Genomic DNA, 18,863 nt, shown 5'->3' with positions numbered 1-18,863 from the left:
CACTCTGCGCCGAAAACAAAACAGCCGCACTAGCCCTCGAGGCATTATCCGAAGCCCTCTCGGCCGATGAATTAACCACGCTACGCTCCACAGTGGACAGGGATGACGTGATACTCGATAAGAGATCCAAGTCCACCTCTTTTAAACCAGCGGATGAAATAGTCAAATTCCAAGTCCACCCAACGGACCCTACAAAAACAGCCTCCATCGGGGCACAGTTAAACCCCGTAGTGGACGCCGCACTACGAGAGTTCCTGCGCGAGAATTGGGACATATTCGCCTGGCATCCCTCAGACATGCCAGGAATCCCACGCAGGCTGGCTGAGCATAGCCTCAATATCCTAAAGGGATTCAAGCCGGTCAAGCAAGCTCTTCAGCGTTTCTCCAAACCTAAGAGACAGGCCATGGGAGAGGAACTAGCCAAGTTATTGGAGGCCAGATTCATCAGAGAAATAAAACACCCGGACTGGCTAGCAAACCTGGTGATGGTACCAAAGAAGGATAAATCCTGGCGCCTTTGTGTCGATTTCAAGGACCTCAATAAAGCTTGCCCAAAGGATCCCTTCCCCCTCCCCCGCATCGATCAAATTATCGATGCTACCGCAGGACACGAGTCATTGTGTTTCCTCGACGCATACTCCGGTTACCACCAAATCAAGATGGTAGAGTCCGATCAAGCCGCAACGGCATTCATCACACCATACGGTCCCTTCTGTTTCAACATAATGCCTTTTGGGCTCAAAAACGCCGGCGCAACATATCAGCGCATGATTCAGACATGTCTGGAGAAACAAATCGGCAAAATAGTAGAGGCATACGTAGACGATGTGGTCGTCAAAACCAAACACGTAGACTCTTTGATAGACGACTTGAGGCTCACATTCGACAACCTCCGAACATACGACATCAAGCTCAATCCGGAAAAATGCGTTTTCGGCGTACCAGCCGGAAAGCTCCTGGGTTTCATTGTCTCCAGTAGAGGTATTGAAGCTAATCCAGCCAAAATCCGAGCTTTGTCACAGTTGGCTACCCCAACAGACCTCAAACAAATCCAGAAGTTAACTGGATGCGTGGCGGCTCTAAGCTGCTTTATCTCCCGCTTAGGAGAAAAGGCTTCACCCCTTTATCGCCTCCTTCGGCGCACCAAACACTTCGAGTGGACGGACGCTGCCACAGCCGGATTGGAAGAAATAAAGACCATTTTGGCAACCAACCCAATCCTGGCCACGCCAAACATCGGTGAACCAATGCTGTTGTACATTGCGGCAACTCATCAAGTTGTAAGCGCAGTGCTCGTCGTCGAACGAGAAGCTGACGGACATAAATTCCCTCTTCAAAAGCCGGTATACTATGTATCCACTGTCCTCAGTCCATGCAAATCACGGTACCCACATTATCAAAAGATAGCCTATGCGGTATTCATGGCATCCCGGAAGCTGCGACACACTTTCAAGAGTGTTCGATTACAGTAGCCTCGGAAGTGCCACTTAATGATATTATAAACAACCGCGATGCCATGGGCCAGATTGCTAAATGGGCCATTGAGCTCCTCCCGTTCGACATAACATACAAACCTCGACGAGCCATTAAGTCGCAAGTATTGGCCGACTTTGTCGCCGAATGTACGGAGGCCGAACTCCCTAAAGAGTACGGCGCATACTCCAATTGGATCATGCACTTCGACGGTTCTAAAATGCCGACTGGTCTAGGGGCTGGCATTGTCCTGACGTCCCCAACCGGAGATACCATTCAGTACGTGCTGCAAATATTGTATACAGACTCCAACAACGCAACCGAATACGAAGCTCTGTTGCATGGTCTTCAAATGGTAGTCTCCATGGGCATTCAACGCCTGGAGGTGCGTGGGGATTCAAACCTCGCAATATCCCAAATAAATGGAGACTTTGACGCCAGGGATCCAAAAATGGCGGCCTACCGAAACGCCGTCCTAAAAATGTCAGCTCGGTTCGAGGGGCTCGAATTTCACCATGTGGCTCGGGAAAACAATCAGGCGGCGGATATCCTCACCCGCATCGGCGCAAAACGCAATGCCGCCCCCAACATATTTTTGGAGAGGCTGTTCAAGCCATCCGTAGTATGGGAAGGGGACACCGGTAATAATAGTCCGGACCCGGCCAAAATACCCGATACCGAACACTCTGACACAATCGGAGGCTCTGCCACCGAAATAACACCTTTAGCCCACGTAATAATGGCCATCATTGCCCCATGGACAGAACCATTCCTGTCCTACCTAACTAGACAGGAACTTCCAGAGGACCAAAATGAGGCACGCTGCATAGTGCGGTGATCCAAGGCCTACAGGGTCCATGAGGGAGAATTATACAAAAAGCACTACCGGGGTCCTTCAAAGATGCATCTCCGAAGAGGAAGGGCGGAACCTTTTGGCAGAAATTCACGCCGGACTCGGCGGTCACCATGCCGCAGCCCGGGCTCTTGTAAGCAAGGCCTTCCATACATGATTTTATTGGCCAACGGCCCGGGCAGATGCACAGGACTTGGTCCAACGTTGCGCCGGTTGCCAGCTCTTTGCAAATCAAAGCCACATGTCACCCACCGCCCTCCAAACAATCCCCATTACGTGGCCCTTTGCGGTCTGGGGGCTTGACATGGTTGGACCCCTTAAAGGGGGAACCCACAAGGAAAAATACTTACTAGTCATGGTGGATAAATTCACCAAATGGATAGAGACCAAACCTATTAAAACAGCCGAATCCGGACCGGTGATAGACTTCATATCCGGGGTCGTACACCGTTATGGCGTCCCCCACAACATCATCACTGACAACGGCACGAACTTCACGGCCGATGAGGTAAAACTCTGGTGCAGCAAAATGGGCATCAAGCTCGATTACGCTTCAGTCTATCACCCACAAACAAACGGCCAGGTTGAGCGAGCAAACGGTCTTACAATGAGCGGCATCAAACCCAGATTAGTGTGTTCCTTAACGGAGTCTAACACGCACTGGGTAGAGGAGCTCGACTCCGTACTCTGGGGGCTGCGGACCACGCCGAACCGTAGTACTGGATATACACCCTTCTTTATGGTGTATGGCGCATAGGCAATCTTGCCCTGTGACATAATTCATGATTCACCTCGAGTGTGCATGTACGAAGAAAGAGAAGCCGAGCTCGATCGGCAGGACAGTCTGGACACCTTGGAGGAGGAGCGCGACGTAGCAAAAGCCCGTTCCGCATTTTATCAGCAACAGGCTCGCAGATACCAAAGCAGAGAAGTACGGGCCAAAACTTATAACGTTGGCGAACTAGTTCTACGCCTGCCGGATAAGAAAAAGAACAAGCTCGAGCCCAAATGGGAAGGTCCCTTCATTATTGACCAAGTTCTGACCGGTGGAGCGTACCGACTGTGGGATGCATCGACTAATCGACTCGAGACGAACCCATGGAACGCGGGCAGGCTCCGAAGATTCTACGCCTAGCGCCGGACTCTATGTTCGTTTCCTTCCTCTGTCCATTTTTTGCATATACATTATCTGTCTTGTTTTTCTTTGTTCCTTTCTTTTATTCTTTCTATAGGCCTTCAAGGGCCAACTTGTGCCTCGCTCGCACATTATAGATGCACTAGCCACGCTCATCATACCTGGGGGCTTCTTTCACAGAAGCTTAATTATTTATCTAGGCCTCATGCCCCGCACATGTGTTATACTTCCGCATGTACCTTTTTCGCCATTATATGCATCGATATGACTTAAGTTTTGGCCAAGCTGGGTTGCCTGGCTCTTGTATTTATGCCCTACATTCCCGTTAATTCGGCTAGGGCATAAGGGGAGCACCTCTGCGATTGTTACTACCGGGTCAGCCGGATGTGTACCTCAGACTGGGTGAAGCCGAAAGCTAGCGTTCTTAAGGGAATATTTGGTCGGTGAACAAAAGATAATTTTTCATTTTCCATATCTGCCCCCAGATGTTTTTTCCTGTGTTTCTTATCGCAGTCCGGACATGCACTTTAGGGCATGCATACCCAGGGAAAGGAACCCTTAACGGAACTATTCTCCCTGGAAGATGTTTCTTACTACCCATGTAATATAACATAACTAGTTGGGCACTTGTCTGTTCAAGCACTAATGACCCCTACGGCCTGGTCTCCACGCATACCCCGGTTCTTATATAACTGAGCGGGTATTCGGATACACTCCGGACTATCGGGTCCTGAGGTTGAAGCGAAAAGGTCCGCCATGACAAATGATCTGCAACCCGGCTAGAAGGCATTATACATGTCACTTTAATTACATAGTCATGCAGACTGACTAAATTCTTCTTCTATACCATCCAACAGGCGGTCTAGCCTACAATCCTGTTGGGAATACTTTGCGGCTAATTCTACTTGCCCATAAACTAAGCTAACAGGGATCTCTTTTCCGTCGGGCCCCACAGGTCCGACCTCGGCCATGTGATTTGGGTCAGCCTTGGTATACCGCGTCTTCACCATGGCCCAGGCTTCTCTGGCACCTTGTCGGTAGGCCGATACCTTCCATAATCGGAAGCACCACCGTGCTCCCTTGAGCTTCTCCGTAAGCTCTGCAATGCCTTCTGGCAGGGAGACGGATGGCCACAAGGCCTGGGCAACACCTTGCATCACCTGCCGAACTTGTTCGTGCAGATGTGAAAGCTCGGATAGAAGATCACCAGTAGACCCGGGCATTTCCTCCGTGGGACGACCCATCAGCATACCTATAGACATAACGTTGTTAGTCAGCTTCTTCGCCGAACTCCTTCAAAAGGATTCGTTCAAGCACTTACTGAAAATGCCGCGTCAAAGCCGCTTATTCTCCTTCTCGGAGTCTGCAAGCTGGGCTCAAACATATTTTAGTTCCACGCTCAGCTTGATATTGGCGTCTTGGAGATTGTTTTTCTCCCGCCTAACCTCAGTCAGCACGCGTTTGCCAGCCTCCAGCTGCCGCACGACATGTTGGTCCTCCGGATTTTCTCCGGATTCATCTGCAACATCTATTGTTAGATCTGCAGCCACGCCGCACACTAGATGGTAACCATCATACTTTAAAATAAATGTTACCAGCGGGAGACTTTTTCGGCTCCTTCAATGCGGCAACAGCGGCCCGCAGTCGGGTCTTGCATTCCACCAGCTCCTGTGACAGCTTAGTATTCTTCCTTGTGAGAACCTGCATAATAAAGATGATCCTTAAATCAGTAACTGTTTCAAGTCTTAGGGGCTACTGATACATATAAATCGTCAGATTTACTTACCCGTACATCCTTTACATACTGATCCGTGGCTCTGGCTAGACCATCTTGAGCAGCACGGAGGTACGTCTCTCCAGAATTGAAGGCATCAAATGCCTCTGGTGAGAAACAAGCGTCGCGGAGTACGGTCCGGTGGCGCCTATGATTCATGGCTCTTTCCACTTCTGAATTTGTGGCAGATAATCTATCTGCATCCTCTGTAGGAGGATTATCCTGCGCCCGCCCCATATCGGCTTCCGCCTCTATGTCCGGTCCTGGCGCCCGACTGGTGGAAGCGTGATTAGCAACATCGCCGGACATATTCTGGCGAGCGTTTTTTCTGTTAAAGAAACACGGGCGTCATTACATTTCGAGAAAGACGACAACCACAGAGCGGGGTTTTTGTTATACCTTTGCGTCGGCGTCTCCATCCTGATCGCCTTCCTTTTTGGCCTGCCCGGCCTCGGTGCCTCTTGTTGGCGAGTTGCTGTGGGTACGGCAGGGCGTCCCGAATGCCTTCCCTGTAAAAACACCATATGTATATGGTAGGTGAAGTGTCTAAAAGGGGATCCTAGTTTTTGGAGTTGGGATTTTTGGTTTTTCTTACGTGTGATGTAGGAAGCAGTCCGGGATAGTCGTCCATAATGGCCACCATGGCGTCATCACAACTTAGTTGATAGAACTGCCAGTCTATCAGCTCCACGAATATAACCGGATCTTCTTCGAGTCCGGAGTCGAGGGCCCCGTCAGGGTCCTCTGGTTGTGGAGAAGGGCTGCTGACCTCCTTTATGGCTTTTCGCAGTTCCTGCCGCAAAGTGGCAAGGTGAATACTTACGACAAAGAATGCGGGAAAAATGGGAGTAAGGAGATATAACTTACCCAGCTTGGAGGATTGTACAGGGAGAATCCATCCCGTGGCTTGATGTGGATGAACTCCTCCTCCTCTCCCTTGAACAATTCAGACATAATTTTTGCTAAAGCGGCAGCATTGTCCGGACCCTTACGCCCGCAGCGGGTGGTATCATCCGCCCCGTTAAAACACCACAAGGGGTGCCCACGATATTGAAGTGGTTGCACTCCCCGCATTATGCAAATCGACATAACTTCAATTACTGTCAATCCTGATTGAGCCAGTGCTTTAATTCGATTCATCAGATAGAGGACTTCTCCATTGTCTTCCACCTGGAGGCTCCGTGGGCGCCAACTTCGGCGTTTCTTCGGAGGAGCATTGTTGAACTCAGGAAGACCCCGCCGAACAGGCTCCGGAAGGGGAACGTCCTCCATATAAAACCATTCTGAAGGCCAGTCTTCAGACAACTTCTTGGGGGTACCGGACAGGTATCCGGTACCGGCGATGCGCCATATTTCGGCTCTGCCCACTTCGTAAAGTGACCCCCTCTGTGTGCGAGGGACGAGGCAAAATAGCCTTTTCCACAACTCGAAGTGAGCCTCGCAGCCCAGGAACAACTCACAGAGAGCAACATAGCCGGCGATATGTAGAATGGAGGCAGGGGTGAAATTGTGTAATTGGAGGCCGTAGAACTCCAGGAGCCCGCGGAGGAACGGATGAATTGGAAATCCGAGTCCCCTTAATAAATAAGGAACAAGGCAGACCCGTTCCCCCATAGAGGGACAGGGAAAGCTCTCCGCTTGCTCCCTGCCATTGTAGGTGGCAAGCCCGGCTCGAACGGGCACCATATACGTCGGAGGGAGAAATCCCTTAGTCTGCAGTTCGACTAATCGACTGTGAGGGACTAAACATCTCTCCCAATCACCGGGCTTAGGGCTACGGGGGCAGGAGGAGGAGCTACGGGGGTCGGGCATGCTGGAATGGATCTTTCCGAAACAGGCTCTAATGGATTCTCGCTGGGGGAGGATGGTATGGATCGGATCTAAGAATCCCCATCCCTTTAATAGACAATTTATTTATCTAGCTAGGGGGCGAATGCAAAAATGCCCTGGCGCCTCGTATTCATTCGACGCGTGGGAGATAGCCCTTATTGGGCATAGAAGCCAAGAGGTCCAAACATTTATGGGCCAGACACTGCTTTACAAACGTTTTAAAGATGGAGAAGAACCCACCTTGCAATGTCGAAGACAACACTGCGCGCCGGACTCATCGTCATTGAAGCCTGGTTCGGGGGCTACTGAGGGAGTCCTGGATTAGGGGGTATCCGGACAGCCGGATTATATCCTTTGACCGGACTGTTGGACTATGAAGATACAAGATTGAAGACTTCGTCTCGTGTCCGGATAGGACTCTACTTGGCGTGGAAGGCAAGCTAGGCAATACGGATATGTATATCTCCTCCTTTATAACCGACCTTGTGTAACCCTAGCCCCCTCCGGTGTCTATATAAACCGGAGGGTTTTAGTCCGTAGGACAACATACAATCATACCATAGGCTAGCTTCTAGGGTTTAGCCTCTTCGATCTTGTGGTAGATCAACTCTTGTAATACTCATATCATCAAGAATAAATCAAGCAGGATGTAGGGTTTTACCTCCATCAAGAGGGCCCGAACCGGGGTAAAACATCGTGTCCCCTGCCTCCTGTTACCATCCTCCTTAGACGCACAGTTCGGGACCCCCTACCCGAGATCCGCCGGTTTTGACACCGACAAGGGGCTTCCCCAAATTCTGAGACTATGCATGTAGGACAAGATGAAGGAGGAGCCAAGGGGACTCAGAGAGAGGGTGGCAAATTTAAAAGGAAAGGGAGGAACAACAAGGGTGATCAAATCAAGGTAGATGTACACGGTGGTAGTAAAAGAGGTATGGACCAGATGGAAGTAGAAAGTGAGGAGCGGAAGGACCCAATGAAAGCTAGGAACAATGTTGATTACAACCCAGATAATGAAGCGGGGCTATCAGAACAGCCCTGCAAGCCCCAATGAAGGTAATAGCTTGGAATTGTCAGGGGTTGGGGAACGGCTCGGCAATTCAGGTTCTTATGGACATCCAGAAGAACAAGGACCTGCTACCTCTTGAGAACTGCGTTAGTTTTCCCCGAAGAGGAAGGGATGATGCATCAAAGTAGCGTAAGTATTTCCCTCAGTTTTTGAGAACCAAGGTATCAATCCAGTAGGAGGCTACGCGCGAGTCCCTCGTACCTGCACAAAACAAATAAATGCTCGCAATCAACACAAATAGGGGTTGTCAATCCCTATAGGGCCACTTACGAGAGTGAGATCTGATAGATATGATAAGATAATGTTTTTGGTATTTTTATGATAAAGATGCAAAGTAAAATAAAGGCAAAGTAAATAAATAAATAAATAGTAGGAGATTAATATGATAAAGATAGACCCGGGGGCCATAGGTTTCACTAGTGGCTTCTCTCAAGAGCATAAGTATTCTACGGTGGGTGAACAAATTACTGTTGAGCAATTGACAGAATTGAGCATAGTTATGAGAATATCTAGGTATGATCATGTATATAGGCATCACGTCCGAGACAAGTAGACCGACTCCTGCCTGCATCTACTACTATTACTCCACTCATCGACCGCTATCCAGCATGCATCTAGAGTATTAAGTTAAAAACAGAGTAACGCCTTAAGAAAGATGATATGATGTAGAGGGATAGACTCATGCAATATGAAGAAAACCCCATCCTGTTATCCTTGATGGCAACAATACAATACGTGCCTTGTTGCCCTTACTGTCACCGGGAAAGGACACCGCTAGATTGAACCCAAAGCTATGCACTTCTCCCATTGCAAGAAAGATCAATCTAGTAGGCCAAACCAAACTGATAATTCGAAGAGACTTGCAAAGATAACCAATCATACATAAAAGAACTCAGAGAAGATTCAAATATTATTCATAGATAGACTTGATCATAAACCCACAATTCATCGGTCTCAACAAACACACGACAAAAAGGAGATTACATCGAATAGATCTCCACAAGAGAGGGGGAGAACATTGTATTGAGATCCAAAAAGAGAGAAGAAGCCATCTAGCTACTCACTATGGACCTGTAGGTCTGAGGTAAACTACTCACACTTCATCGGAGGGGCTATGGTGTTGATGTAGAAGCCCTCCGTGATCGATGCCCCCTACGGCGGAGCTCCAGAACAGGCCCCAAGATGGGATCTCTTGGATACAGAAAGTTGCAGCGGTGGAATTAGGTTTTTGGCTCCGTATCTAATCATTTGGGGGTACGTAGGTATATATAGGAGGAAGGAGTACGTCAGTGGAGCAACAGGGGGCCCACGAGGGTGGAGGGCGCGCCTAGGGTAGGCAGGCGCGCCCCCTTCCTCGTGGCCTCCTCGTTTCTTTCTTCCTAAAAATCATAATCTTCCAAAAAATCACGTTCCCGAAGGTTTCATTGAAGGAAATATGCCCTAGAGGCAATAATAAAGTTATTATTTATTTCCTTAAATCATGATAAGTGTTTATTATTCATGCTAGAATTGTATTAACCGGAAACATAATACATGTGTGAATACATAGACAAACAGAGTGTCACTAGTATGCCTCTACTAGACTAGCTCGTTAATCAAAGATGGTTATGTTTCCTAACCGTGAACAAAGAGTTGTTATTTGATTAACGAGTTCACATCATTAGTTGAATGATCTGATTGACATGACCCATTATATTAGCTTAGCACCCGATCGTTTAGTATGTTGCTATTGCTTTATCCATGAATTATACATGTTCCTATGACTATGAGATTATGCAACTCCCGTTTGCCGGAGGAACACTTTGGGTACTACCAAACGTCACAACGTAACTGGGTGATTATAAAGGAGTACTACAGGTGGCTCCAAAGGTAGATGTTGGGTTGGCGTATTTCGAGATTAGGATTTGTCACTCCGATTGTCGGAGAGGTATCTCTGGTCCCTCTCGGTAATGCACATCACTTAAAGCCTTGCAAGCATTGCAACTAATGAGTTAGTTGCAGGATGATGTATTACGGAACGAGTAAAGAGACTTGCTGGTAACGAGATTGAACTAGGTATTGGATACCGACGATCGAATCTCGGGCAAGTAACATACCGATGACAAAGGGAACAACGTATGTTGTTATGCGGTCTGACCGATAAAGATCTTCGTACAATATGTGGGAGCCAATATGGGCATCCAGGTCCCGCTATTGGTTATTGACTGGAGATGTGTCTCGGTCATGTCTACATTGTTCTCGAACCGTAGGGTCCGCACGCTTAACGTTACGATGACAGTTATTATGAGTTTATGCATTTTGATGTACCGAAGGTTGTTCGGAGTCCCGGATGTGATCACGGACATGAAGAGGAGTCTCGAAATGGTCGAGACGTAAAGATTGATATATTGGAAGCCTATGTTTGGACATCGGAAGTGTTCCGGGTGAAATCGGGATTTTACCGGATTACCGGGAGGGTTACCGGAACCCCCCGGGAGCCAAATGGGCTAACATGGGCCTTAGTGGAAAGGTGAGAAGGCAGCCCACATAGGGCTGCGCCTCCCCCCCTCTCCCTAGTCCTATTAGGACTAGGAGAGGGGCCGGCCACCTCTCTCTCCCTCTCCCCTTTAAGGAATCCTATTAGGAATAGGATTGAGGGGGGGAGTCCTACTCCCGGTAGGAGTAGGACTCCTCCTGCGCCTCCCTCCTTGGCCGGCCAGCCTCCCCCCCTTCATCCTTTATATACGGGGGCAGGGGACACCCCAAGACACACAAGTTGATCCTTGAGATCGTTCCTTAGCCGTGTGCGGTGCCCCCTGCCACCAAATTCCACCTCGATCATACCGTTACAGTGCTTAGGCGAAGCCCTGCGTCGGTAGTACATCAAGATCGTCACCACGCCGTCGTGCTGACGGAACTCTTCCTCGACGCTTTGCTGGATCGGAGCCCGAGGATCGTCATCGAGCTGAACGTGTGCTAAGAACTCGGAGGTGCCGGAGTAACGGTGCTTGGATCGGTCGGATCGGGAAGAAGACGTACGACTACTTCCTCTACGTTGTGTCAACGCTTCCGTTGCGATCTACAAGGGTACGTAGATCATACTCTCCCCTCGTTGCTATGCATCACTATGATCTTGCGTGTGCGTAGGAAATTTTTTGAAATTACTACGTTCCCCAACATTCATTCCATTTGGACTCCGTTTGATATTCCTTTTGTTCAAAACCCTAAAACAGGCAAAAAAACAGCAATTCTGGGCTGGGCCTCCGGTTAATAGGTTAGTCCCAAAAATAATGTAAAAGTGGATAATAAAGCCCAATAATGTCCAAAACAGTAGATAATATAGCATGGAGCAATCAAAAATTATAGATATGTTGGAGACGTATCAAGCATCCCCAAGCTTAATTCCTGCTCGTCCTCGAGTAGGTAAATGATAAAAACAGAATTTTTGATGCGGAGTGCTACTTGGCATAATTTTAATGTAATTCTTCTTAATTGTGGTATGAATAATCAGATCCAAAAGATTCAAGACAAAAGTTCAGATTGATATAAAAATAATAATACTTCAAGCATACTAACAAAGCAATTATGTCTTCTCAAAATAACATGGCTAAAGAAAGTTATCCCTACAAAATCATATAGTCTGGCTATGCTCTGTCTTCACCACACAAAATATTTAAATCATGCACAACCCCGATGACAAGCCAAGCAATTGTTTCATACTTTTGACATTCTCAAAACTTTTTCAATCTTCACGCAATACATGAGCATGAGCCATGGATATAGCACTATAGGTGGAATAGAGTGGTGGTTGTGGAGAAGACAAAAAGGGAGAAGATAGTCTCACATCAACTAGGCGTATCAACGGGCTATGGAGATGCCCATCAATAGATATCAATGTGAGTGAGTAGGGATTGCCATGCAACGAATGCACTAGAGCTATAAGTATATGAAAGCTCAAAAAGAAACTAAGTGGGTGTGCATCCAACTTGCTTGCTCATGAAGACCTAGGGCAATTTGAGGAAGCCCGTCATTGGAATATACAAGCCAAGTTCTATAATGAAAAATTCCCACTAGTATATGAAAGTGACAACATGAGAGACTCTCTACTATGAAGATCATGGTGCTACTTTGAAGCACAAGTGTGGTAAAAGGATAGTAACATTGTCCCTTCTCTCTTTTTCTCTCATCATTTTTCTTCCTTTTTTCTTTTTTTATTTGGGCCTTTTCTCTTTGTTTTTATGGCCTCTTTTCTTTCTCTTTTTTTCGTCCGGAGTCTCATCCCGACTTGTGGGGGAATCATAGTCTCCATCATCCTTTCCTCACCGGGACAATGCTCTAATAATGAGGATCATCACACTTTTATTTTTCTTACAACTCAACAAGTACAACTCGATACTTAGAACAAAATATGACTCTATATGAATGCCTCCGGCGGTGTACCGGGATATGCAATGACTCATGAGTGAGAAGTATGAAAGAATTATGAACGGTGGCTTTGCCACGAATACTATGTCAACTACATGATCATGCTAAGCAATATGACAATGATGGAGTGTGTCATAATAAACGGAATGGTGGAAAGTTGCATGGCAATATATCTCGGAATGGCTATGGAAATGCCATAATAGGTAGGTATGGTGGCTATTTTGAGGAAGGTATATGGTGGGTGTATGATACCGGTGAAAGGTGCGCGGTGTTAGAGAGGCTAGCAAAGGTGGAAGGGTGAGAGTGCGTATAATCCATGGACTCAACATTGGTCAAAAAGAACTCTACTTATTGCAAAAATCTACAAGTTATCAAACCAAAGTATTACGCGCATACTCCTAGGGGGATAGATTGGTAGGAAAAGACCATCGCTCGTCCCCGACCGCCACTCATAAGGAAGGCGATCGAAAAATAAATCATGCTCCGACTTCATCACATAACGGTTCACCATACGTGCATGCTACGGGAATCACAAGGTTCAACACAAGTATTTCTCAAATTCATAATTACTCAACTAGCACAACTTTAATATCACCATCTTTATATCTCAAAACAATCATCAAGTATCAAACTTATCATAGTATTCAACACACTCATACGAAAGTTTTATTATTAATCTTGTATAGCAAGCATATTAGGATTTTAAGCAAATTACCATGCTATTAATACTCTCAAAATAATCTAAGTGAAGCATGAGAGATCAATAGTTTCTATAAAACAAATCCAACACCGTGCTCTAGAAGATATAAGCGAAGTACTAGAGCAAAATTATATAACTCAAAAGATATAAGCGAAGCACATAGAGTATTCTAACAAATTCCAAATCATGTATGGCTCTCTCAAAAGGTGTGTACAGCAAGGATGATTGTGGTAAACTAACAAGAAAAGACTCAAATAATACAATACGCTCCAAGCAAAACACATATCATGTGGCGAATAAAAATATAGCTCCAAGTAAAGTTACCGATAGAAGTAGACGAAAGAGGGGATGCCTTCCGGGGCATCCCCAATCTTTGGCTTTTAGGTGTCCTTAGATTATCTTGGGGGTGCCATGGCATCCCCAAGCTTAGGCTCTTGCCACTCCTTGTTCCATAATCCATCAAATCTTTACCCAAAACTTGAAAACTTCACAACACAAAACTTAAAGTAGAAAATCTCGTGAGCTCCGTTAGCGAAAGAAAACAAAAGACCACTTCAAGGTACTGTAATGAACTCATTCTTTATTTATATTGGTGTTATACCTACTATATTCCAACTTCTCTATGGTTTATAAACTATTTTACTAGCCATAGATTCATGAAAATAAGCAAACAACACACGAAAAACAGAATCTGTCAAAAACAGAACAGTCTATAGTAATCTGTAGCTAGCGCAAGATCTGGAACCCCAAAAATTCTAAAATAAATTGCTGGACGTGACGAATTTATCTATTAATAATCTGCAAAAAGAATTAACTAAATATCACTTTCTAAATAAATATGAAAGCCGGTTTTGACACCGACAAGGGGCTTCCCCGAATTCTGAGACTATGCATGTAGGACAGGATGAAGGAGGAGCCAAGGGGACTCAGAGAGAGGGTGGCAAATTTAAAAGGAAAGGGAGGAAAAACAAGGGTGATTAAATCAAGGTAGATGTACACAGTGGTAGTAAAAGAGGTATGGACCAGATGGAAGTAGAAAGTGAGGAGCGGAAGGACCCAAAGAAAGCCAGGAACAATGTTGATTACAACCCAGATAATGAAGCGGGGCTATCAGAACAGCCCTGCAAGCCCCAATGAAGGTAATAGCTTGGAATTGTCGGGGGTTGGGGAACGACCCGGCAATTCAGGGTCTTATGGACATCCAGAAGAACTAGGACCTGCTACCTCTTGAGCACTGCGTTGGTTTTCCCCGAAGAGGAAGGGATGAGGCAGCAAAGTAGCGTAAGTATTTCCCTCAGTTTTTGAGAACCAAGGTATCAATCTAGTAGGAGGCTATGCGCGAGTCCCTCGTACCTGCACAAAACAAATAAATCCTCGCAACCAATGCAAATAGGCCACTTACGAGAGTGAGATCTGGTAGATATGATAAGATAATGTTTTTGGTATTTTTATGATAAAGATGCAAAGTAAAATAAAGGCAAAGTAAATAGCAAAGTAAATAACTAAGTAGTAGGAGATTAATATGATAAAGATAGACCCGGGGGCCATAGGTTTCACTAGTGGCTTCTCTCAAGAGCATAAGTATTCTACGGTGGGTGAACAAATTACTGTTGAGCAATTGACAGAATTGAGCATAGTTATGAGAATATCTAGGTATGATCATGTATATAGGCATCACATCCGAGACAAGTAGACCGACTCATGCCTGCATCTACTACTATTACTCCACTCATCGACCGCTATCCAGCATGCATCTAGAGTATTAAGTTAAAAACAGAGTAGCGGCTTAAGCAAGATGACATGATGTAGAGGGATAGACTCATGCAATATGAAGAAAACCCCATCTTGTTATCCTCAATGGCAACAATACAATACGTGCCTTGTTGCCCTTACTGTCACCGGGAAAGGACACCGCAAGATTGAACCCAAAGCTAAGCACTTCTCCCATTGCAAGAAAGATCAATCTAGTAGGCCAAACGAAACTGATAATTCGAAGAGACTTGCAAAGATAACAAATCATACATAAAAGAATTCAGAGAAGATTCAAATATTATTCATAGATAGACTTGATCATAAACCCACAATTCATCGTTCTCAACAAACACACCGCAAAAAGAAGATTACATCGAATAGATCTCCACAAGAGAGGGGGAGAACATTGTATTGAGATCCAAAAAGAGAGAAGAAGCCATCTAGCTACTAAATATGGATCGGCCACTCTCGCCCCTCCCATGCCATGGAGGCCAATGACTAGAGAGGAAACCATTCTCCCATCTAGGGAGGAAGTCAAGGAAGAAGAGGAAGAAGGGGGCCCCTCTCCCCCTCTCCTCCGGTGGCGCCGGAACGCCGCCGTGGCCATCATCATCATCACCGCGATCTACACCAACACCTCCGCCATCTTCACCAACATCTCCATCACCTTCCCCCTCTATCTACAGCGGTCCACTCTCCCGCAACCCGTTGTACCCTCTACTTGAACATGGTGCTTTATGTTTCATATTATTATCCAATGATGTGTTGCGATCCTATGATGTCTGAGTAGATTTTCGTTGTCCTATCGGTGGTTGATGAATTGCTATGATTGATTTAATTTGCTTGTGGTTATGTTGCTGTCCTTTGGTGCCCATCATATGATTGCGCGCGTGGATCATACCCTAGGGTTAGTTGTATGTTGATAGGGCTATGTATTGGAGGGCGAGAGTGACAGAAGCTTCAACCTAGCATAGAAATTGATGCATACGGGATTGAAGGGGGACCAACTTATCTTAATGCTATGGTTGGGTTTTACCTTAATGAACGTTAGTAGTTGCAGATGCTTGCTAATAGTTCCAATCATAAGTGCATAGAATTCCAAGTCGGGGATGACATGCTAGCAGTGGCCTCTCCCACATAATACTTGCTATCGGTCTAGTAAAGTAGTCAATTGCTTAGGGGCAATTTCACAACTCTTACCACCACTTTTCCACACTCGCTATATTTACTTTATTGTTTCTTTACCTAAACAGCCCCTACTTTTTATTTACGTAATCTTTATTATCTTGCAAACCTATTCAACAACACCTACAAAGTACTTCTTGTTTCATACTTGTTCTAGGTAAAGCGAACGTCAAGCGTGCGTAGAGTTGTATCTGTGGTTGATAGAACTTGAGGGAATATTTGTTCTACCTTTAGCTCCTCGTTGGGTTCGACACTCTTACTTATCAAAAATTGTTGCGATCCCCTATACTTGTGGGTTATCAAGACCTTTTTCTGGCGCCGTTGCCGGGGAGCAATAGCGTGGGGTGAATATTTTCATGTGTGCTTGTTTGCTTTATCACTAAGTAATTTTTATTTGCTGTTCTTAGTTGTTTTCTACCTTTAGTTATGGGTAGGAAACGCAAAATACCAAAAAATTAGTTGTACCTACTGAACCAATGGTTGAAGAACCAATCAAAATCTATCACACTGCTGAAGCTTATTACTTGGATCATCTTCGATCCCTATGTGCTCGTGCTGAAACCCCAACTAGCTTAGTTGAGGGAAAATCCTTAGATGAGCATGCTTGTCATGTGCGACACCGTATATCTGAAAAAGGGAAACTATTATGGAGTCAAATTCAACGTTTGCAATGCTATGCTTGGAATTTATGCGAAATATATGATTTTACTTGTTGTTCTGAAAACCCTAAGAAACACCTTCCCTATCAATGTGAGTTTAGTAATAATGGAATCGTATCTTCGTATGCTAAGGGTGTTTATAATTACTATGATGTTCAACAAATTGAAGAATTTGTTGCTTTTAAGGGTGCTTCTGAAATTGCTTCTTTGATTGAAAAGTATGATGATACTCTTCACAAATCTGAAAATTTTGCAATACTTGAATATTGCTATGAGAATTATGCTTCTAATGCTTATGTTAAACTATATATTGAGGACTACTCTGCTGTCCAAGAAGAGACTAATATTTTGCAGGAGTCTATGGAAGAAGAAATTGATGAAAATGTGAGCTCATTGGATGAAAAAGATGAGGAGGAGAGCAAAGAACAAAAGGAGGAAGAGCGGATTGATCACCCGTGCCCACCTTCTAATGAGAGTAACTCTTTAACTCATACATTGTTTAATTCCCCTTCGTGCTTACCGAAGGATGATTGCTATGATGACTGTTATGATCCCATTGATTCTCTTGAAATATCCCTTTTTGATGATGCTTGCTATGCTTGTGGCCAAGATGCCAATATGAATTATTCTTATGGAGATGAACTTGCTATAGTTCCTTATGTTAAACATGAAATTGTTGCTATTGCACCCATGCATGATAGTCCTATCATCTTTTTGAATTCTCCAAACTACACTATATCGGAGAAGTTTGCACTTATTAAGGATTATATTGATGGGTTGCCTTTTACCATTGCACATGATGATTTCGATAAATATAATATGCATGTGCTTGCTGCTCCTACTTGCAATTATTATGAGAGAGGAACTATATCTCCACCTCTCTATGTTTCCAACATGATAAAATTGCAAGAAACTGTTTATACTATGCATTGGCCTTTACTAGGTGTACATGAATTGTTCTTTTATGACATGCCTATTCATAGGAAGAGAGTTAGACTTCGTCATTGCTTGATATATGTTGCTTTGTGCTCACTACTAAATTACAAATCATTGCTAATTAAAATTGGCTTTGATACACCTTGGGATCCGGGTGGATTCGCTACTTGAGCACTATATGCCTAGCTTAATGGCTTTAAAGAAAGCGCTGCGAGGGAGACAACCCGGAAGTTTTAGAGAGTCATTTATTTCTTTTGAGTGCTTTCATATAGTTTAAAAACAACAAAAATAAAGAGGGGAACCCAAAACTTTTCAAAAAGAAAAGTGAAAGTGAGAAAGACAAGCATTGTTGAAGTGGGAGAGCTCCTTGAACTTTGTTCATGCTCACGGCAACTTTGTGAATCTTGATTACAGAAACTTTTCAACAAAAATAATTACCCCCTTGTACAATTCCATTGTATTATAAAAATAATGTGCCAAGGTTTGCCTTTAGGATGTTTACATTTGCTCGATGGTTTGTACGGTGCAGCACAGAAACTTTGGCTGTAGTGCGCGATTTTACATTTTTAGCTTGAACGTCAAATGGTTCTGATTCTTTTTGCACTGTCTTCCTATAAAAATAGTTTATTATTCCTAATTTTTGTAGAATTTTTCAAGTATCAGAAGTATGGTGAACGTTCAGATTGCTACAGACTGTTCTGTTTTAGACAGATTCTGTTTTTGATGCATAGTTTGCTTATTTTGATGAAACTATCAATTTATATCAGTGGATTAAGCCATGAAAAAGTTATATTACAGTAGACACAATTCAAAAACAAAATATGAATTGGTTTGCAACAGTACTTAGAGTAGTGATTTGCTTTATTATACTAACGGATCTGACCAAGTTTTCTGTTGAAGCTTTGTGTGGATGAAGTGTTCGATTATTGAGAAGGTCTCGATGTGAGAAGAAGGAAGAGAGGAAAGAGCTCAAGCTTGGGGATGCCCGAGGCACCCCAAGTAAATATTCAAGGAGACTCAAGCGTCTAAGCTTGGGGATGCTGGGGAGGCATCCCCTCTTTCTTCAACAAATATCGGTATGTTTTCAGATTCG

Source organism: Triticum urartu, chromosome 5, assembly GCF_003073215.2.
Source record: "Triticum urartu cultivar G1812 chromosome 5, Tu2.1, whole genome shotgun sequence".
NCBI classification, from domain to species: domain Eukaryota; kingdom Viridiplantae; phylum Streptophyta; class Magnoliopsida; order Poales; family Poaceae; genus Triticum; species Triticum urartu.
Note: the sequence above shows the minus strand (reverse complement) of the source record.